We start from the raw sequence: 22,170 nt of genomic DNA on the forward strand, positions 1-22,170 counted from the left end.
ACTTCTCTCATATCAATGGGTGTTTTCGTTTTACGATTAAGTTCAACAATACCTCTTTTTTTGCCCAGCCCGAATAGTGTGCTGCCGATCAACACTATTTAGCAGAGAAGTTTTTACATGACAAAGTACTTCACAAATGTCGCCAGCATTAAGAGGGGATAACCACCGCAAAAAATTCTTTCTGATGTTATCGTTAAACCCAGGTGTACAACGTCATATGCCTTATATCCTGAAAACTTTGCACCGTAATGTTCTCCATGAAATAGGTATTTTTAAACACAGTGAACGCACTCTTGGAGGTTACCGTAGCGCAGAGGTTAGCATGTCCGCCTATGGCGCCCAGCCCAGGATTCGAACCCGGGCGTACAGAATCCTGGCGAGACCCCCAAAACAATTTTTCAGCGGTGGTTTTCCCCTTCTAGGAGGCCGCCGTAGCGAAGAGGGTACTATGCCATGTTAAACTTCTCTCTAAAGAGGTGGCGCACTGCGGCACAACGTTCGGAGTTGGCAACAGAAAGGATGCCCATTATCATTGAGCTTAAAACTTAAATCGGACTGCACTCATTGACATGTGAGAAGTTTGCCCCTGATCCTTAGTGGAATATTCATGGGCAAAATTTGCATTTGAAAACACTTGGCGCCAAGATCTCATTGACATCCGCAGTATTTCTTAATACCCACTTAACAGGCTTTCGAAATCTTGACACCGTAACCCATTTTAGCTCTTTTCATGCATGTGAAGAAGGTTGATGTCCTCATACGATATGCAAAATACAAATTTGCTCATTCGCCGCGGAGCGGCACTTCTCGGGAGAGAAGTTCTTACATGGCAAAGTGCTTCACCGCTGACACATTTTTTCTGATGTTCTCGCATGTATTTGAACCCAGGCGATCAACGTTATATGCGGACATGTTAACCTCTACGCTATGGCCTTGCGATATGAACTGGGGAGAATTAACGGTGGATGCCGTGTTTAAGGTGGAAAAGACCCCAATATTCACGAGTGACTAGGAGAGTTACTCCGATATGGACCTCATGAGGCAATTAAAGATTTGCGAAAGAATCTCGAAACCGATTCGGAACGTACTTAGCATAGTTGTTGACGGTCTTCTCAGAACACTACATGCAAAATTTCAGCCAAATCGGACAAAAATTTCGGTTTCCAGGGACTCAAGAAGTCAATTCGGGAGATCGGTTTATGTGGGAGCTATATCTAAATCTGATATATTTACAATCCCTAACAAACTACGTTAGTAATAAATATCTGTGCAAAATTTCAAGCGGCTAGCTTTACGCGTTCGACCGTTATACTGATTTCGACAGACGGACGGACAGACATGGCTAGATCGACTCAGAACTTGGAGACGATCAAAAATATATGTGCTTAATGGGGTCTTAGGCGAATATTTCGAGGTGTTACAAACCGAATGATTAGATTAGTATACCCCCATCCTATGGTGGTGGGTATAAAAATGAGAAATAGACTAATATGCCTGCAACGGCTCGGATACAGTCAACGAGCTAGCAATCAATCTCGAAAGAAACGTCGAAGAAAGAGTCAAAAGGTGACTGCATGCGCTCTACTCCTGTCACAACTGTTGTTGGGGGCTAAGGCCGGGGACGGTGCACTGAATGTTTACGGCGGTCGTTCGGCCAATTCTCGCCTGTGATTGTGTGGTGTGGCACAAAGCTCTGGACAATTGTACTCTTCACGGGATGATCGAGAAGACACAGGTTACCGCGGCAGTGCTAATCTCTGGGCCAAAAAAAGGTGCTCCGAGACAGGCGCTGAATTTCATAGTTGAATTTATGACTACTACTAAATTTCGCTTGAACTTTCCATTAAACCACAGGGGATACTTCTCTCATATCAAAGAGAACAATCTGATTAATGTTGCGTCTCAATTATAAGAGTCCTACTGCGAGTCCGAACGGCGTGCCGCATAGCAGGACCACTTGGTAGAAAAGTTTTAACATGGCAGGATACCTCACAAATGTAGCCAGCATTACTAAGAGGAAAACCACCGCTGAAAAATTGTCAGATGTTCACGCCGGAATTTGAACCCAGGCGTTCGGCGTCTTAGGCGGCTATGCAAACTTCAGCGCCACGGAGGTTTTCATTCGCCATCTCCATTCTCAATATTATGCCATTGTTGGGTGTGTGACAAAAAAGGTCATCATGAGACTTTGGGAGTCAGGTACATAGCGCTCCTCTAATTTAGGTCATTATTTTGTTCTGCGGTTGGATGGCGATGCCGCCTGGGGTCATGATATATGCGCGCCAAAATTAAGGGAAGTCCTTCCTTTTTGATAGGTTGGAAGTCGTTTTCTCGAAAAGAGATCTAGGGGTTGGAGGCACCTCTCCCTTCCAAGGACCCTTTGTATACACGTATGGGTCTAAATTGGATGGGTGCACTGGAGCAGGAGTCTTCGTTGAATTCCTTGGATTCTGGAAAACTAATAGACAGGTGTAGCGTGTTTCAGACGAAGGTCTTTGCGATCCTGAAGACATTGGAGACGATGTTGGTCGGGCGGCCCGTTCAGACTGTCACAATATACGCGGACAATTAGACGGTGTTGAAGGCTCTGGCGTCGGCCCGTATGAGATCAAAATTGGTTAGAAGATGCAAGGAGCTTTTACGAGTCATGGGAAAGGCTATCAGGCTCTGCTGTGTCCCAGGCTCTCAAGGTGTGGCGGGAAACGAATCGGTCGACGAGCTGGCTAGGAATGGATTACAGATTGCCGCAGATCTTGCTATGGAATCAGTAAGGCCTACACTGTGCGAGCTTCTTGAAGTAGAACTGGCAAGCTATCGATAATCGCAACATTCGATATTCTCGATATTTTTAATAAAAAATATCGATACTATCGTTCACCTATGTTTCAAACAAAAATGAGAAGTAAAAATAAGAGATCGATTTATAAAGGGTGATTTTTTTGAGGTTAGGATTTTCATGCATTAGTATTTGACAGATCACGTGGGATTTCAGACATGGTGTCAAAGAGAAAGATGCTCAGTATGCTTTGACATTTCATCATGAATAGACTTACTAACGAGCAACGCTTGCAAATCATTGAATTTTATTACCAAAATCAGTGTTCGGTTCGAAATGTGTTCAAATTTTGACAAATTTTGTTTAGCGATGAGGCTCATTTCTGGTTGAATGGCTACGTAAATAACCAAAATTGCCGCATTTGGAGTGAAGAGCAACCAGAAGCCGTTCAAGAACTGCCCATGCATCCCGAAAAATGCACTGTTTGGTGTGGTTTGTACGCTGGTGGAATCATTGGACCGTATTTTTTCAAAGATGCTGTTGGACGCAATGTTACGGTGAATGAACACATTTCGAACCGAACACTGATTTTGGTAATAAAATTCAATGATTTGCAAGCGTTGCTCGTTAGTAAGTCTATTCATGATGAAATGTCAAAGCATACTGAGCATCTTTCTCTTTGACACCATGTCTGAAATCCCACGTGATCTGTCAAATACTAATGCATGAAAATCCTAACCTCAAAAAAATCACCCTTTATATTGGGTTGCCCAAAAAGTATTTTTTAAAAGAAAGATTTTTTAAAAGAAAGTAAATGCATTTTTAATAAAACTTAGAATGAACTTTAATCAAATATACTTTTTTTACAGTTTTTTTCTAAAGCAAGCTAAAAGTAACAGCTGATAACTGACAGAAGAAAGAATGCAATTACAGAGTCTCAAGCTGTGAAAAAATTTGTCAACGCCGACTATATGAAAAATTCGCAATTACTTTTTGGGCAACCCAATAGAAGCAATATCAATGCACAGACCGAATAAAAAAAGTTGTAAGTTATGAGAGAACTCATTCTACAAAAATTAAGTCCAATGAAATAAAAACTGCGCCCTCTATAGGCTCAGTGAATCTTATAGGATACATTCAGTTTCGGATCGCTTTTTTTTTTGTTCAATTTATTCAGACAAAAAATAGTGTCATCGATATTTTTCTAGGGTGAATACCTTCTAATATGTCTGCATGAATAAGGCGTGTGGTGGTGCTGTAGGCTATAAGCTGTAAAAAGACCTGTCGCATGTATTTCGCGAAACAGGACGTCTCTTATTCCGAGGCTGAGAAAGCATGACTTAGAACTGCTAATAGGTGTCCGGACTGGTCATTACAAATTTCGTCAATAACGGACGAGAGAATCGAGGATCAGGCCCTAATAGGTTAATGTAGGTCGGTTGGGATTGTAAATGGGTCAATTCGGTCCATGTTTAGACATATATCAACCTATCTCCCGCTTATACTTCATGAGCCTATAGACAGCGCGATTCTTATCCAATTTTCTATTTCGAAACTTAAAAAAAAAAAAAATCCGCAGAAAAAGATTTGCCAGTAATGAAGGGCTGGGAGTTGTAGTTGATGGCTATTTTGAAGAGCTAGACAGTTTTTTACTATAAAAAGGGTATCGAAGCTATTGAAAATATCTGGAAAAGTGTATTGAGTTAAGAGGAGATGTGTTTTCAATGTTAGGTCGGTTATTTTTGGGTCCGCCTTCGCACATTCTTGGTCGTCGTAATAATTTAAGACGATCCATCCATCTGTCCTTCCGTCCGTCTGTCCTCCATCCTTCTGTCTTTTCGTCCGTCTGTCTTTTCGTCCATCTATTCTACCGCTTGTTTGCTCCTCTGTTCTGTCCTTCCAGTTCAGATTTGGGTATAACTTCCATATAAACCGATCACCCGTATTGACTTCGGTAGCTCCTGGAAGCCGCAATTTTAGTCTTTGGCTGTTCTGTTAAAACTACCACCGACTATGCTAAGTACGGTCCGAATCGGCGTATAACCTGATCTATCTCCCATATAAACCGATCTCCCGATATGACTTTTTGAGCCCTTACAAGTCGCAATTTTTATCCGATTTGGCTGAAATTTTGCACATTGTGTTCTGCTATGACTTCCAACAACTGTGCCTAGTACGATCAAAATCGGTCAATAACCTGATATAGCTCCCATATAAACCGATCTCCCGATTTGATTTCTTGAGACGGAACAAGCCGCAATTTGTGTCCGATTTGGCTGAAATTTTGCATGTAGTGTTCTGTTATGATTTCCAACAACTCTGCCAAATACGGTCCAAATCGGTTAAGAACCTGATATAGCTCCCATATAAACCGATCTCCCGATTTGATTTCTTGAGCCCCTGGAAGCCTCAATTTTTATCCGATTTGGCTGAAATTTTGCACGTAGTATTCTGTTATGATTTCCAACAACTCTGCCAAGTACGGTCTGAATCGGTTAAGAAACTGATATAGCTCCCATTTAAACCGATCTCCCGATTTGACTTCTTGAGCCCCTGGAAGCCTCAATTTTTATCCGATTTGGCTGAAATTTTGCATGTAGTGTTCTGTTATGATTTCCAATAACTCTGCCAAGTACGGTCCAAATCGGTATAGAACCTGATATAGCTCCCATTTAAACAGATCTCCCGATTTTACTTCTTCAGCCCCTGGAAGCCTCAATTTTTATCCAATTTGGCAGAAATTTTGCACATTGTGTTCTGTTATGACTTCCAACAACTGTGCCTAGTACGATCAAAATCGGTAAAGAACCTGATATAGCTCCCATACAAACCTATCTCCCGATTTGACTTCTTGAGCCCCTGGAAGCCTCAATTTTTATCCGATTTGGCAGAAATTTTGCATATAGTGTTCTGTTATGACTTTCAACAATGTCCCAAGAACGGTCCTAATCGGTCTATAACCAGATATTATAGCTCCCATATTTTAGCAGAATCCAAGATCCGGCCCGGACGAATTTAGCACGCTTTTACTTGAGTTTAGCATAGTCTAATAGTTTCTTGTTTAATTTTTGAAAGATTTTTTTATTATTCTACCAAAATTCCCAAAATCCTTTATACTTCTTCTCATCTCAAGGTTACCTCCTTCTTGTCCAAAATAGGGGAAACTTTCGCCATTATTTAAATTAGTTTCCAAGAAACAAAAAATACAACCATCCCTAAAGCGGATATTTTTGGTTTTCTAAAAAAACTTGTTTTCCTCCTCTTAATGACTGGCCAGAGGCAATTCATGAAAACTCACTCAAACACTAATGCACATCTGAAAGCCATAAACATTGTAAATTACTTAAAGCATAAAAAACAGCAGAAATCTAGAGCAACTCATTTTAACCCCTTCGCCGTGCAAATGTCCTGTACAAGGACACTCGCACAGGTAATACAATTCATTAAGCAATTTGAGTGAGTTTGTAAAAAAAAAAACTTCAAAGAATTCATTATGTGAACAATGGCAAGCAGGGATTTTTATGGAGCAGGGGTTGTAAAAAAAAATGCAAACACAACCCAAAACATGACACTCTCATAAAAAACATTTCGTTCACAAATAGGGTACTAAAAAATGAATTTAACCCTTTTTTCCTTAGAAGAGGAAACAGAAGCAGGTATGCGTTTGTGCATTAAGGCGGACATATGCCTAACCCTTTGACTATGCAAAGGAAAGGGTTAAACCATGACCTTGTGTTGAGGTAGTGTGTGTGTGTGGAAGGACAATTATGAGTATAGCCAGAGCTAATGTTGCCTCCCTTACATCTCTCTGCCAGTTTTACAATCATCCTTTTTTTTAATTTTCTGCTAAAATTCATCTACAATTTTATGAATTATTTTCTAGAACATCGTTTGTTGTTTACCAAAGAAAGAGTTTTACAATCTGTCGCTCTGTCTGCTGGCCTGTCTCTTCATATTTGCATTTTTGGGCTGTGTATTTATTTGCCAATGGACTCATTAAACTCAAAAATAGTTTCTTTGTTTTCTTTCTTCTTTTTTTCTTCGCATCTTCATTTCTTGTTCGTGGAAACTTTTTATGAGGGTTTTTGTCATTTGAGTACTCTAATTTTTGTCTGTCCGTCCACACATTGAGTAGAATAGATTGTCTGGTGGACTTTCATGTTGTTTGTCAAAAATATTTATTTTCATTGTTTTGTCTATGATAGTGATACAAAAAGTCTTTCAAATATTATTTGCATTTTATTTGGATTATTTTTAAAATATTCTCAAACAAAAACTTCTTATCATGCAGCCTAATTAAAATAGAAATGGAAGAAAAAAAAACATGTAATGCTACGGCTTGGACTAGAATTGAATATCGATAAGTGGGACCGTAGCCAGAAACGCGTTTTGGAAAAAATGTAACATAAGAAATAGAAAACGATTTCATTAATAGGCATATAGTCTTATTAACCCCCTACCCACTAAAATGTCTGATGAACTGCTGCCGACGGCGCAACACGGCGCATAAAATTTTTGCAATGTTTTTGATTTTTTTATACCCACCACCGAAGGATGGGGGTATATTCTTTTTGTCATTCCGTTTGCAACACATCGAAATATCCATTACCGACCCTATGCAAATGCAAATATTGTCCATGAACATTCCACTAAGGAACAGGGGCAAAGTTCTCACATATCAATGACTTCAGTCCGATTCATGTTTAAGTTCAATGATAAGGGCCTCCTTTTTATAGCCGAGTCTGAACGGCGTGCCACAATGCGACACCTTTTTGTTGAAATCAGGCTACAGTCTTTAAAAATAGATATATTGGGCTGAAACTTTGGTCAGATTCTTTTTCTGTCCATAAGCAGGTTAAGTTCAACGATGGGCTATATCGGACTATATCTTGATATAGCCCCCATATAGACCGATCCGCCGATTAAAGGTCTTAGGCCCATAAAACCACATGTACTATCCGATTTTGCCGAAATTTGGCCGATTTGTGTTAGCTATTAAAAGAAGGCCCCTTATCATTGAGCTTAAACTTGAATCGGACTGCACTTATCGATATGTTCCTTAGTGGAATGTTCATGGGCAAAATTTGCATTTGCATTTGTAATCTACTGCCGAATACTTTTCATTTGAGTCCCATGTTAACATGAACCTCCTTGTTTGGAGGTTTGGGGTTGGGGCGGTCCGCTGGGTACTTCGACCCAAATTTTAATACGATATTCGTTTTTTAGTCACAAATACATTTCATTTGATACCCATATTGTGCTTATCGGTCCACTTTTGGTTTTAGTTGGCTTTTTTTTTTGTGGTAAGGGGAGGGTCCGCCCCCATCCGATATCTAAAAATTACATAATCTATGTTTCCTTCCCCAAAAACCCACACAATCTGTGAAAATGTTAAGAAAACTGGTCCAGCCGTTTTTGAGTCTATACGGAACAAACAAACAAACCTAGTCCTATATAGTCATGATGGGACATTTGACCATTTGGATCTTTTTTGGGGGTGACCCCTATACTTCGATCTGGTGTTGTATGCCAGTTTCCTAATCTACTCCCGAATACCTTTCATTTGAGCCCAATATTGACATGAACGTCCAATATGTCTGCTTGGGAGAGTTTTCGGGTTGGGGCGCAGGAGCGGTGGGTACTTCGACCCAAATTTTAATACGATGTTCGTTTTCTAGTCTCCAATACCTTTCATTTGATAGCCATATTGTGCCTATCGGTCAACGTTTGGTTTTAGTTGGCTTTTTTGGGGTAAGGGTGGGGAGCGCCCCCATCCGATATCTAAATATTTTATAGCCTATGTTTCCTTTCCGATAAACCTACACAATTTGTAAAAATGAAAGAAAATCGGTTCAGTCGATTTCATGGGCATATGACCCATCATGACTCACATAGTCATGATGGGTCATATGACCATTTGGTCGTTTTTGGGGGGTGGGGTGACCCCCTATACTTCGATCTGATTTTGTATACCAGTTTCGTAATCTACTCCCGAATACCTTTCATTTGACCTCCATATTGACATGAATGTCCAATATGTCTGTTTAGGGGAGTTAAAATTTTAATACATATTCACATATTCGTATTCTACTCTCCAATACCTTTCTTTTGATACCCATATTGTCGCGATCGATCCACTTTTGATTTCGGTGGTGTTTTTGGCATAAGGGGGAGAGTCCGCCCCCCTTCCGATATCAAAAAATTCTATATCCTATGTTTCCTTCCAGACCAACCTACGCAATCTGTGAAAATTTCAAGATAATCGGTTTAGCCGATAAACAAACAAACAAACAGAAATTGATTTTTATATATTGGGTTGCCCAAAAAGTAATTGCGGATTTTTTAAAAGAAAGTAAATGCATTTTTAGTAAAACTTAGTATGAATTTTAATCAAATATACTTTTTTACACCTTTTTTCTAAAGCAAGCTAAAAGTTACAGCTGATAACTGACAGAGGAAAGAATGCAATTACAGAGTCACAAGCTGTAAAAAAATTTGTCAATATAAAAAATCCGCAATTACTTTTTGGGCAACCCAATATAAGAAATGTCTTCTGAAAAAAACTATTATTTTATCAAACAAAAGATTTTCTCCCATTTTCTTATAGAAAATTGAAGCAAAAATGCCAATTCTGAATAGAAATTCTATGAAATATCAGATATTTATTTACGTATTACTGTAATGAAGACTAATAATATATTTTATGGTCATGGCATACCGTCGGCTCAAACAACCCCTACTCCCACTCATAAGCACATGCCCTCTCTATCACAACCACAAGCCAATTTCCAATGAAATGTTAGGATGGTTGTATTATTCTTTATGTTTTTCTCCCCCCTCATCCAGATAGACGACTTTGTCGACATTGAGGGAAAATAAAAAGTCCAACAATGGCAAAACAAATGTAACAAAAAATAAGGGAAAAATCCCAAAAATATATCGAAGGTCTTAGATGCAGAGGGTTAGAAGAAGCGGGGGCCACCAATGGTTGTCGTGCAAAAATGTCTGCTAAGTAACCGTCACTTAAGGCCGCGCGGCACTCTACGCACCACACTTAAAATATGAATGGCTGGGTGAGTAACCATCACCCTGTCCTTGCTTAAGCATCACATACCATCAAGACAGCTTGCCAACCATATCCTCGGAGCAAATCAACCAACCAAGCAACCATCCAACCGAAAAGCCATCACCCTCGCCAATAATAAGCGAAAAAAGCCTAAATAAAAAGCAAGAAGCAAAAAAAGCGGGGTCTCTTTCAGTTTATAGGCAAAACGTGCACTCAACGCATCGTAACGCACAAATACTCATAAAAACACTTAAATAATGAAACAGGGTAACCATTTCTTTTCGTCTTTGGTTCGTAGACTTTTCAACCATTTTAAGTGTATGGCTTCAAGAGCCGTGCGTTGGTACGTTGCATCTCCGATCATTGAGCTCGTCTCGAAAGAGAAACAAAAATTGCAAAATTTAATGATCTCGCCCTAACAGGCAAAAAACTTGAAAAATGAAAAATTCGGCAGGGCCCGGCTAGGATTCGAACCAGGGCACACGGAGCAACAGCGAAAGCCATTGCGGTTGTCTTAGCGTTCCAAGCCATCAATACAACTTCCAACAGATGCACAAAATCATGTGTAGTACGGAAGAAGAGTGATTACACAAAAATACATGCATTGGGAAAAAGTACAGCTAATAGACAGGGTTATCGAGCGTGGTTAATGTGGTAATTGTATCATAGATGGGTTTGCGCTATTAAAACGATTCAAATACAACATGCCAACGCACGGCCCTTGAATTCTGGTCCGATTTGACTGAAATTTTGCACGTGATGTTTTGATATCACTTACAACAACTGTGCCAAGTATGGTTCAAATCGGTTAATAACCTGATATAGCTATCATATAAACAGATCTGGGGACTTGACTTCTTGAGCTTCTAGAGGGCGCAATTCAAATCGGTTCATAACCTGATATAGCTGCCATATAAACCGATCTGGAATCTTGACTTCTTGAGCCTCTAGAGGTCGCAATTATTATCCGATTTACCTGAAATTTTGTACGACGGATCCCCTCATGACCATCAACATACGTGTTTATTATGGTTTGAATCAGTATATAGTCTGATAACAGCTCCCATATAAATCGATCTCTCTATTTTACTTCTTGCCGCCAAAGGGCTCAATTCCTATTCGAATTGGCTGACATTTTACACAGGTCTCCAACATATTATTTAATTTGGACCGATTTGGACCGTACTTGGCACAGGTTGGAAGCCATAACAAAACACTCCGTACAACATTTCAGCCAAATCGGACAACAAATGCGGCTTCAAGGGGCTCAAGATTTCAATTCGGAAGATCGGTTTATATGGGAGCTGTATTAGAATATAGACCGATTTGGACCGCACTAAGTACGGATGTTGGAAGTCATAGTAAAACACCCCGTGCAAAACTTCAGCTGGGATAAAAATTGCGGCTTCCAGGGTCACAAGATGTCAAATCGGAGGATCGGTTTATATGGGAGCTATATTGGCTTATAGATCGATTTGGACCGTACTTGGCACGGAAAAAAATATAAGCTTCGTGCTATATTCTCAAATACTTTTTATATGAGCTTCATATATCCATAGTCGGTAGATAAGTCCTGTTTCATTTGAGCCCTATATTGTTATGATTGGTTCATTTGATGGAATGTGCTTTTTGGGGGTGGGAAGGTATCTCAGACATTTCGCCCAAAGGTGGATGTCAATACGTGCTCTACTCCCAAATACCTTACACTTAAGCTCAAAGTTGCCGTGGTAGATAAATATGAACGGTTTGGAAGGCATTTCGGAGCTGGGGCTGGGACCGACATTCCGCAGCTTTGCCCTACAAACAGATATCAAATTCTTTCTTTACTCCCAAAAACTTTTTATTTGAGCTTATTAATATCTTCGGGAAATAAGTTTAGTTTAGGGGTTGCTTTGAGTCTTACCCATAAACACTTGGCTCCAAAACTGGATTGCTGATATTGTCCCGATCGGTCAACTCTTGATATTGGATGGGAGACCCTCCCCCCACCCCCTACACACTTAGGGCGACATTTTTATACCAAGTTTGCACTCTACTACAAAATACCTTTCATTTGATACCCATATTGACCCAATCGGTAAACATGATCGTTCAGATGGGTTTTGGGATGGGGCGTCCCCCCCTTGTTTTTTGACCCCAAAATTTTATGAAAAATTCGTGTTTTTGGGGTACCTTAATTTGGCGTACAATCGGTACACCCATCACCAAGATCTGGTGTTTTTGAAAATGGGGGTAAGGGAGATAGAGGCCCACAAAAACAGTCAGTTCGCCGGGCCTTTTTTCGTCCTGACGACATGTGCTGTGATGGCGGTAAGTGACATTGTTGTGCTGCGCATCTTGCTGAATCAATGCTGGTGGTCTGTTGGAAGTAGGGACAATTTAAAGTGGGTAGGAATAGCGCCTCGAGCGTCTTTGCGAGCAGAGAAAGATCGGTCTGTGTGACTCTCCTTGTTGTGTATGCTTCCATGGTTTCAGGACAGGCACCACTCAAGCCATCCTTCATAACTCATGTATAACTAGAGTGGAGATAGACTGATTGAGGGTGCCAGCATTAGCATTGATATTCCGTCAGGGCCCATAGCCTGGTTTCAGTCTGCCTGTCTAGCGCTACTAAAAAGTTTTGACCTTGTAATGTTCATTCAGGAGTCCAATCAAAAGACCAACCCAAAGGGCTTTGTCTACCCCTGAACCCACGGCAATAGCCCACGCCTTATTCGCACTACTATCGTAGAAAGATTTTGATTATAGTAGGAAGTTTCCGTCGCCAGCCCTTAGCAGGACAGACCTACGTCTAAATTTGAGGAATGCGTGACACCGCGACTTCCGGCTTTTACAGCAGTCTATAACTACGAGAGGGTGCCTAGAGGGAATCACGGCAAGAGGTATTGGTTCACTCAAAATACTAATTGTACTTCTCGGTGACACAAAAGGTGATCAACAGTGACACAAAATATGCTCCACAGTCTCTAACTTCCTTTTTATCATAGACCCTACAGAAGTCCGTTTTCCTCTGTATACAGATTCAAAGTTCAGTCAAGAGTCCAATCAACGAACCATGGGGATATTTTCTCAACCTTAGGGTAAGTGACGATTTGTTCCGTTATCTTAGAAAGCGTACCGTCTTACATGAAAGTCGCACGAGTGAGCGCTCTTCAGCGATCCTTTGCTGGCTGCATCGTTGGCCATATTGCCGTGCAATGGAATAGAGTACTGGATATCCACATTCGGAGTGAGTCCGTCCCACTCACAAAATGCCTCAAACTGTACTTATTTACCGACCATGGCAATACAGAGCTAAAAAAAACATACTAGAGAGTGAAAGAAGGCGCAGCAGAGCGAGTTCGGTCCAGCTATATTTTAATAAACATCCAATTTTACCATAATTTTTTTTTTATAAAATATAAATCGGGTTTAAAATTTCATTGTAATATAAAATTTTCGTCCGTGGCAACCTTGATCCTAACACCCCCATACATTTTGTTCTGTGGTCTTGCTGGCATAGTGAAGAGTATAGCCATTTAATGGCTTTTGTGTATGCTTGTGTTTGCGTTTAACGGTGACCGGTGGACTAAGGCTATAACTGTGTGTGTGTGTGTGTGTTTGTAGATGTTTGTAGGCCCTGGGTGGTTTTTTCGTTCTTGCGATTTTTTCATCTCGCACTCCTTCTCCACCCTCCTCTGCACGCGATACCATTGTCGATGTTTTGAGACTCATTTTTTGCAAATTCCTCTATTTTTTTTTCTACATCATTTTGAACGGGGGTGGTGAGGCAGAGTAAACAGCCTGACTGTTGGTGAGGGTGAATTTATGCCTGTTTTTGTATGGCAATGTCTACTCTTTGGGGGTGACTATTTTGATGGAAAATATATAAAAATAAATTAGTTTTTTTTTTCGAACAATGGTTATTAGGAAAAACTGCGTATGACGGATAAAAGAGTATGTGCGTAAGTGTGTGTGTGTGTGTGTATATAGGCGGCTGCTGCTGCTGTTATTGTTATTTTTATTTAAGCGAAACAAAAATATAGCGGATTAGAGAATTATAAATGAATGACGACTCACCGACTGACTGACTGACTGATTCAATGAATGAATAACTGGATGGATGGAAGTGAGAATTATGTGGATTTTTTGCTTGAAACATGAAGAGGGGTCTTGGCCTTGCTACTTATTCGAAGCTTGGTATTAACGAATATGTTAATCTTCTAGAAAGGTTCTCTGTAATGGAAATAAACATTTACGGGAAAATTTAACAAATATTTTTTTTAATTAAAACCAAATTGCAAATATTTATATTTTTAAGTATTTAAGTTATCTAACGGCAAATCACTTTATTGACAAAGTTTTGCGTCAAAAATTTAAAATTTTTGTTAGAATCCTCCATCAAAATAAAATTTTGAAAAAAAAAATTTTTGTTGAAAATTTCATCTACACAATATTCAGTCATTATTATTGTTGCCGTTGAGTGGAGCGGACGTGTTTTTATTTCACTCCACAAAGAAAAAATATCCGTATCTTGGAATAGGTACTAACTACGAACAATTTTTAAGCCTTTTTGGAATAGGCTACAAATGGACTCCAAAGACCCCACAGCAGCGGTGGTGGCGTCAGACCGTGGCACGTTGTTCTCCCCTCCTACAGGTGTGGGTGCCTAGGCACCTGTAGTCGAGAGTAATGCTTCAAGCGCACAACTAGTCGTTAGACTAATTAATGAGGAAGAGACGGATAAACCTGAGGGATGCACAGTTCGTCCCCAGCCTTTAAGTATAGGTGGTGTTTCCGGCTCGGATTCAGACAGCGACGGTGTCAACGAAACAATCATCGCAGTCAAATCGAGAGATGAGGGCAGATGACGGCAGAAGTGAGCGATGGCTTTGCTAAGCTCACAAGCAGACCGAGAAAGCGATCCGCGGCACGACGAAGGAGATAGAGAAGAATGTACCGGCAGCGCAATAGGGATCTACTATGGGCTCCAACAGAGTGTGGTCCGAGTCGGTCCAAAACCTGATATAGCATCAAAAGAATAGCAATTCTTATCCATTATACCTTGTGTGCCTATAAAAAGATACCGCGCAAAGAACTTGACAAATGCGATCCATGGTGGTCCTACTGAACTTAGCATGCTTTTACTTTTTATCACTGGATTCGTTTGCCAAATCTTCCATATCAACTGATTTCGATGAGTTGGCGACAAGTGACAAAAGGTATGTTGTTTTGACAGTGAGGGAAAAACCCCATGGGATACAATGGGTTCAAATTCTGGCAAGACCATCATAAAATTTTCAGCGGTGGTTATCCCCTCCTAATCCTGGCGACATTCGTGAGGTGCTATGGCATGTAAAAACTTCTTCTCTAAAGAGGTGTCGCACTGCGGCTATAAAAAGGAGGACCCTTATCATTGCTCCTGTTCCTTAATGTTCTTGGGTAAATTTGCATACAAACAAAAGGGTGAGTTATGTTTTGGTAACATTTTGTCCATTAACTTGGATATCTGCTACAGGGGAAATACCCCGGCGTACTATAAAGGGACCAGTGAACAGGTTATAAATATTAATTTTGTCAAGAAAAGTGACTCGATCAAAGTGTCGAACTGGAACATCTCCACTTAGTGATCTTTTTCGGACTAGAAATGAAGAGGCCATGCAGAAATCCGAGAAAGACCAACAAAGATAGTTAAGGGAATACAGGCAGGGGCTTGGCTCCCCTGGGTTGCCAATATCGGACTGGAACCCGCAGAAGGCCATTTACGATGTGCCTAAACGAGGCCTTTCAGAGGGCATGTCCAGAAGGGGTGCCTTCGCGTAGAAGGGGTACTTTATAGTACCTTCGGGTACCAATCGTGGTAGACTCCGAACTTTAAGGTACTCAGGAAGGAAAGCAGGAGTCTCTTTGACAAGGCGAAAGAGAAAACACAGCGGAGGGCTGGGACGAATATCGTGAAACCCCAATAAAATGCAAGAAGGAAATAAGAAATCAAGATGAGTTGAAGGACACTAGTGAGGCATCTTGGTTCCGCAAAGTGCACACGCAGGCTTTCTGAGGATAGAGAACTGAACTAACGCCAAGAACAGTCAGGAGACGGTGGAACAACTGAGAGAGACGCATTTTTCAGTTAGCCAGAAGGAGATGAGCGATACACAGATGGGCTGCAACTACGGAAAACCCTATCAGTGACACTTTCCAGCCATTTAAATGGGTTTCGGTCTTAAATCATCCCGGTGATTCTGCTCTAGACTCTTGAAGTTAATCTGCCATGGCTGGAATGGATTTTAAGGGTGAGCCTTACATTATCCTACATACCGTGGGCATTGCTCTCTACGCCCTCGGCCAGGTTGGTCTTTATAACCAAACAGGAATAATCTCGTTCACACTTTAGCAGTCTTTGGAGTTACTGCGCCACGGAAAACTCTATCAATGACATTGTCGATGAATAGAAAAAAGTTTGGGCAAATCACACTTTCCAGCCATTTATAGCTTGAAATGTCAATTTCAAGCACTTCTCCCGAAGATCACAACACTGCTAAAATGCTGACGAAGAAAAAGAGCTCCCCACTTTCAAGTACTCTGGGAAAACCAAGCCAGCCATTCCGCAATGGAGATTTCAGACAGTGTCCTGTGGAGGCAGACATAGTCGGAAAAACAACGAAGAAGCGGCCCCTTAGTCTTCATGGAGGACTATGACTTCCATCCATCACAGAAGGGGAAAATGGTCGCTGAGAATGGTAAGGAGCCGCCCTCTTACGCCAGAGTGGCAAGGAAGCACAACAGAGTTGAGCTGACTTATGCAGTCATCAATTTCAGCAGTTCATCCGGTAGGATTCCACCAGATCATCGGTCCCAAGTGGAGGATCTGGATAACTAGCGGATTTTCGAACATGTGTGAAACTCTGTAGAGGGTCCATCCATACAAATGATGAGCTACGAGTATAGAAAGGATATCTTTACGCAAACAGCTCGTCAGAGGTATCCACGCTACTTGGGAGGGCGCAAAGCTGGACCTGATGAGAAAGGTAGACCTCCCCCAGCTCACAAAGGCGACAGTCTTCATTAAGGGATGGGGCCGTAAATTTGTGACGGAACGCATGTTGGGATTCGTGGGCAAGCAAAACCAAGGTTTGATCGCAGAAAAGTGGGAGGTCTTCCACAGGGTGGAGAAAGGAGGAAGGAACTCTCGTAGTGGTTGACATTGATCAAGTCTTCCTGACGAGTTTGACTAAGACTTAAAGCATGGGGCACTACGGGAGCAAAGCTGCCCCAGCTCACAACGGCGATAATCTTCATTAAGGGATGGGGCAGTACATTTACGACGGAACGCATGTTGGGATTCTTGGGCAAGCAAAACCAAGGTTTAATCGCAGAGAAGTGGGAGGTCTTCCACAGGGTGGAGAAAGGAGGAAGGAACTCTCGTAGTGGTTGGCATTGATCAAGTCTCCGTGACGAGTTTGGCTAAGGCTAAAAGCATGGGGAACTACGGGAGCAAGGCTGTCTTTTTCAAGATTGGGAAGACTAGGATAGGCAGAAATCCTTATATTGAGACATCAGGCCGTGCAGTGGTAGGAGACTTAATAGCGCCTAACGGGGAGCTCCCCTGTTGGGGACTATTTTGCACTTTTTGGTGCCAAAATACACAAATGTTGAAAAGATCATTAAGTGATCCATTATAAATTTCCTTCTTGTACCTATATGACAAGTTCCAGACCTCTAGCTCCATCTGTAGAGAAAGTACAAAATGGTCTAATTTTGATAGCAAAAAGATCGAATTGTGAATAGATAATTTAGTCACCCATCATATATTTCTTAGTTGTAGCTACATGAGCTTAAAATTGATTTGGATAGTACTCATTGATTTGTGAGAAGCTTGTCCCAGTTCCTTATTGGAATGTTCATAGGCAAATTTGCCAAATTTCAGACCTCTAGCTCCATCTGTAGAGAAAGTACAAAATGGTTCCAATTTTGGTACCAAAATGTACGAATTTTGAATAAATCATTTAGTCACCCATCATTTATTTCTTAGCTGTACCTTCAAGCTAAATTTCAGACTTCTAGCTCCATCTATAAAGAAAGTACTAAATGGTACTAGTTTTGGTACCGAAATATACGAATTTTGAATGGATCATTAAGCCACCCATCATTTATTTCTTGGTTGTATGTACATGCAAAATTTCAGACCTCCAGCTCCATCTGTAAAGATAGTACCAAATGGTACCAATTGCGGTACTAAAAGTACGTTTTCTCCCGTTACCAGTACTATTTTTGCATTTTTCTTTTTACCCTCATTATTTGGTAGCAGATATCATTTAAGTCAAATTTCAAAATTCTAGTTTTACCATCCACCCTGTACAAAGTTCAACCATTTTATACATGGGTGGTACTTTTTTTGTAAATAAATGCACAGATTTCCAAAAACTCTTATTGTCACCCAATTTAGATTGCCATGGTGTACCTTAGTTCCAAAATTCAGAGATCTACAAAGAATTTAACAAATAGTACCAATAGCGTACTATTTCTTCTTCTTTCGGTACGAGAAGAACAAGGACATAATTCTAGCCCTTTCCGTTCGCACTGAGCAAAAATGTACTATTTCGTACTTTTTGGTACTTTTTAGAACCTTAACGTACGAATATCACCAAATCCAGCCTTATCCCGTGCCTATGACTCTAGACCACCATTCGTGGTTCATTTCATAATTCTAACTTTAGCCGTTTGGACTGGGCGTGATCATTCAGTCAATGCTCTCCGCAGGGAGAGCAGGTACAGGTTGTCGCATCAGTGCTTATCTTCTGGGCAAGGAGAAGTGCCTCGAGAGACGTGCTGAATGCCATGAGGATGCGGTGTGGCTAAATGATATATGCGGCGCCACTGATTATACCAGAGGAGTCCTTCCTTATTGACGGGTTAGATGTAGTTTTCCCGAAAAGGGGTCTCTGGGCTAGTAGCATTCTGGTCTTCCCGGGACTTTCTGTATACACGGATGGATCTAAATTGAATGGGGTACTGGGGAAGAGTCTTCATTGCATTCTTAGAAATTAGGGAATAATAAATTGGCATTTAAAACGGATCCAGCATCTTTCAGGCGAAGATCTCGCTGAAGGCAGTTGATACGATGTTGATGGTACCCAATCGGATTGTCACGATATACGTGGTTAGTCAGGCGGCGCCGAAAGCTGATGCATCGGACCATGTGAGGTCGAGACTGGTTAGAAGTTTCAAAGAGCTTCTTCGAACCATGGGAAAGCCTGTCAGGCTCTGCAGGCCTGGTTTATCGCTATTGTGGTATCACAATTAAATAAAATAGTCTCAGTGAGTCTGGTGGTAGGGAACGAGACTTCTGGTGAACTGGTCTAGAATGCATCGCTAATAGGAGCAGGATCGTATAACGAATCCAACGAGTCTTTGTCAGTGCGGGCTTTTTAATAGGGTCGACGAAGTTTACAAAGACATCGCGAATGAGGCTTGGGCTAGTGCAGTGGGTTGTTAGTTTGTAGGTTTAATATTTCACGAAACTGGAAATCGTTCATCTTGGAGCTGAGGAAGCATGACATGGAACTGTTTATCAGATTCCTGACTGGTCACTGCAATGTCAAAGTTCTGACGTTGAATACCTTTTGCTTCTCTACCCCGCAGGTGCGAGGAAAAGACACAGTATAATGGGCGAACACCTTTTTCCGTGTTTGGATTCCCTCCATGCACTTTGTTCTCACCGAAGGATGGGGTATATTCGTATTGTCATTCCGTTTGCAACACATCGAAATATCCATTTCCGATCCTATAAAGCATATATATTCTAGATCAGCGTAAGAATCTAAAACGATCTAGCCATGTCCGTCCGTCTGTTCTTCCGTCTGTCCGTCCGTCTGTCCGCCTGTCTGTCTGTTTAAATCACGCTACAGTCTTTAAAAATAGAGATATTGAGCTGAAACTTTGCACAGATTCTTTTTTTGTTCATAAGCAGGTTAAGTTCGAAGGTGGGCTATGTGGAACTATATCTTGATATAGCCCCCATATAGACCGATCCGCCGATTAAGGGTCTTAGACCCATAAAAGCCACATTTATGATCCGATTTTGCTGAAATTTGGGACAGTGAGTTGTGTTAGGCCCTTCGACATCTTTCTTCAATTTGGCACAGATCGGTTCAGATTTGATTATAGCTGCCATATAGACCGATATTTCGATTGTAAGTCTTGGCTCCATAGAAGGCGCATTTATAATCCGATTTTGCTGAAATTTGGGACAGTGAGTTGTGTTAGTCCCTTCGACATCTTTCTTCAATTTGGCACAGATCGGTTCAGATTTGGGTATAGCTGCCATATAGACCGATCTCTCGATTTAAGGTTTTGAGCCCACAAAAGAAGCATTTATTGTCCGATGTCGCCGAAATTTGAGACAGTGAGTTAAATTAAGCTCCTCGACATACTTGTGCAATATGGCACAGATCGGTTCAGACTTGGATATAGCCGGCATATAGACCGATCTCTCGATTTAAGGTTTTGGGGTCATAAAAGACGCATTTATTGTCCGATGTCGCCGAAATTTGGGACAGTGAGTTGTTTTATGCCCTTAGACATTCGTCTCCAATTTGGCTCAGATGGGTCCAGATTTGGATATAGTCGCCATATAGACCGATCTCTCGATTTAAGGTTTTGAGCCCATAAAAGGCGCATTTATTGTCCGATGTCGCCGAAATTTGGGAGAGTCAGTTGTGTTATGCCCTTCGACATTGTTCTTCAATTTGTCTCAGATCGGTCCACATTTGTATATAGCCGCCATATAGACCAATCTTTTGATTTGAGGTTTTGGGGCCATAAAAGGCGCATTTATTATCCGATGTCGCCGAAATTTGGGAGAGTCAGTTGTGTTATGCCCTTCGACATCTTTCTTCAATTTGGCACAGATCGGTTCAGATTTGGGTATAGCTGCCATATAGACCGATCTCTCGATTTAAGGTTTTGAGCCCACAAAAGAAGCATTTATTGTCCGATGTCGCCGAAATTTGAGACAGTGAGTTAAATTAAGCTCCTCGACATACTTGTGCAATATGGCACAGATCGGTTCAGACTTGGATATAGCCGGCATATAGACCGATCTCTCGATTTAAGGTTTTGGGGTCATAAAAGACGCATTTATTGTCCGATGTCGCCGAAATTTGGGACAGTGAGTTGTTTTATGCCCTTAGACATTCGTCTCCAATTTGGCTCAGATGGGTCCAGATTTGGATATAGTCGCCATATAGACCGATCTCTCGATTTAAGGTTTTGAGCCCATAAAAGGCGCATTTATTGTCCGATGTCGCCGAAATTTGGGAGAGTCAGTTGTGTTATGCCCTTCGACATTGTTCTTCAATTTGTCTCAGATCGGTCCACATTTGTATATAGCCGCCATATAGACCAATCTTTTGATTTGAGGTTTTGGGGCCATAAAAGGCGCATTTATTATCCGATGTCGCCGAAATTTGGGAGAGTCAGTTGTGTTATGCCCTTCGACATTCTTCTTCAATTTGTCTCGGATCGGTCCAGATTTGGATATAGCTGCCATATAGACCGATCTCTCGATTTAAGGTTTTGGGGTCATAAAAGACGCATTTATTGTCCGATTTCGCCGAAATTTGGGACAGTGAGTTGTGTTGGGCCCTTCGACATTTTTTTTTCAATTTGGCTCAGATCGGACTAGATTTGTATATAGCTGCCATATAGACCGATCTCCAGATTTAATGTCTTGGGCCCATAAAAGGCGCATTTATTCTCCAATTTCGCCGAAATTTGAGATAGAGTTTTTTTATGCCCTTAAAGACGCTTCTTGAATTAAACTCAAATCGGTCCAGACTTGAATATAGCTGCCATATAGACCGATTCCTAGATTTAAGGTTTTGGGCCCATAAAAGACGCATTTATTGTCCAATTTCGCCGAAATTTGGGACAGTGAGTTTTTTTAGGCCCTTAAACATTATTCTTGAATTTAACTCAGATCGGTCCAGATTTGGATATAGCTGCCATATAGATCGACCTCTCGATTTAATGTCTTGGCCCCATAAAAGGCACAATTATAATCCGATTTTGCTGAATTTTGACTTATGGAGGTAACCATCTCGCAGAGGTTAGCATGTCCACCTATGACGCTGAACGCCTGGGTTTGTATCCTGGCGAGACCATCAGAAAAAATTTTTAACGGTGGTTTTCCCCTCCTAATGCTGGCAACATATGTGAAGTAATATGCCATGTAAAACTTCTCTCCAAAGAGGTGTCGCACTGCGGCACGCCGTTCGGTCTCGGCTATAAAAAGGAGGCCCCTTATCATTGAGTTTAAATTTGAATTGGATTGCACTCATCGATATGT

General features: G+C 41.2%; 1 protein-coding gene across 2 annotated transcripts in view; it reads right to left on the reverse strand.

Moving 5' to 3' along the window:
* Positions 1 to 22,170, reverse strand: part of LOC106081780 (protein hunchback) — a 263,183-nt gene that overhangs the window by 147,484 nt on the left and 93,529 nt on the right. Inside the window, exon 3 of one of the 2 annotated variants that reach the window (XM_059362249.1) lies at positions 13,902 to 14,057. The exons of the other annotated variant lie outside the window; for it this stretch is intronic. The gene's annotated coding sequence lies outside the window, so the exon portion shown is untranslated. The remainder of the gene's footprint in view (positions 1 to 13,901; positions 14,058 to 22,170) is intronic. 2 annotated transcript variants of the gene reach the window in all.

Source organism: Stomoxys calcitrans, chromosome 2, assembly GCF_963082655.1.
Source record: "Stomoxys calcitrans chromosome 2, idStoCalc2.1, whole genome shotgun sequence".
Classification (NCBI taxonomy): Eukaryota; Metazoa; Arthropoda; class Insecta; order Diptera; family Muscidae; genus Stomoxys; species Stomoxys calcitrans.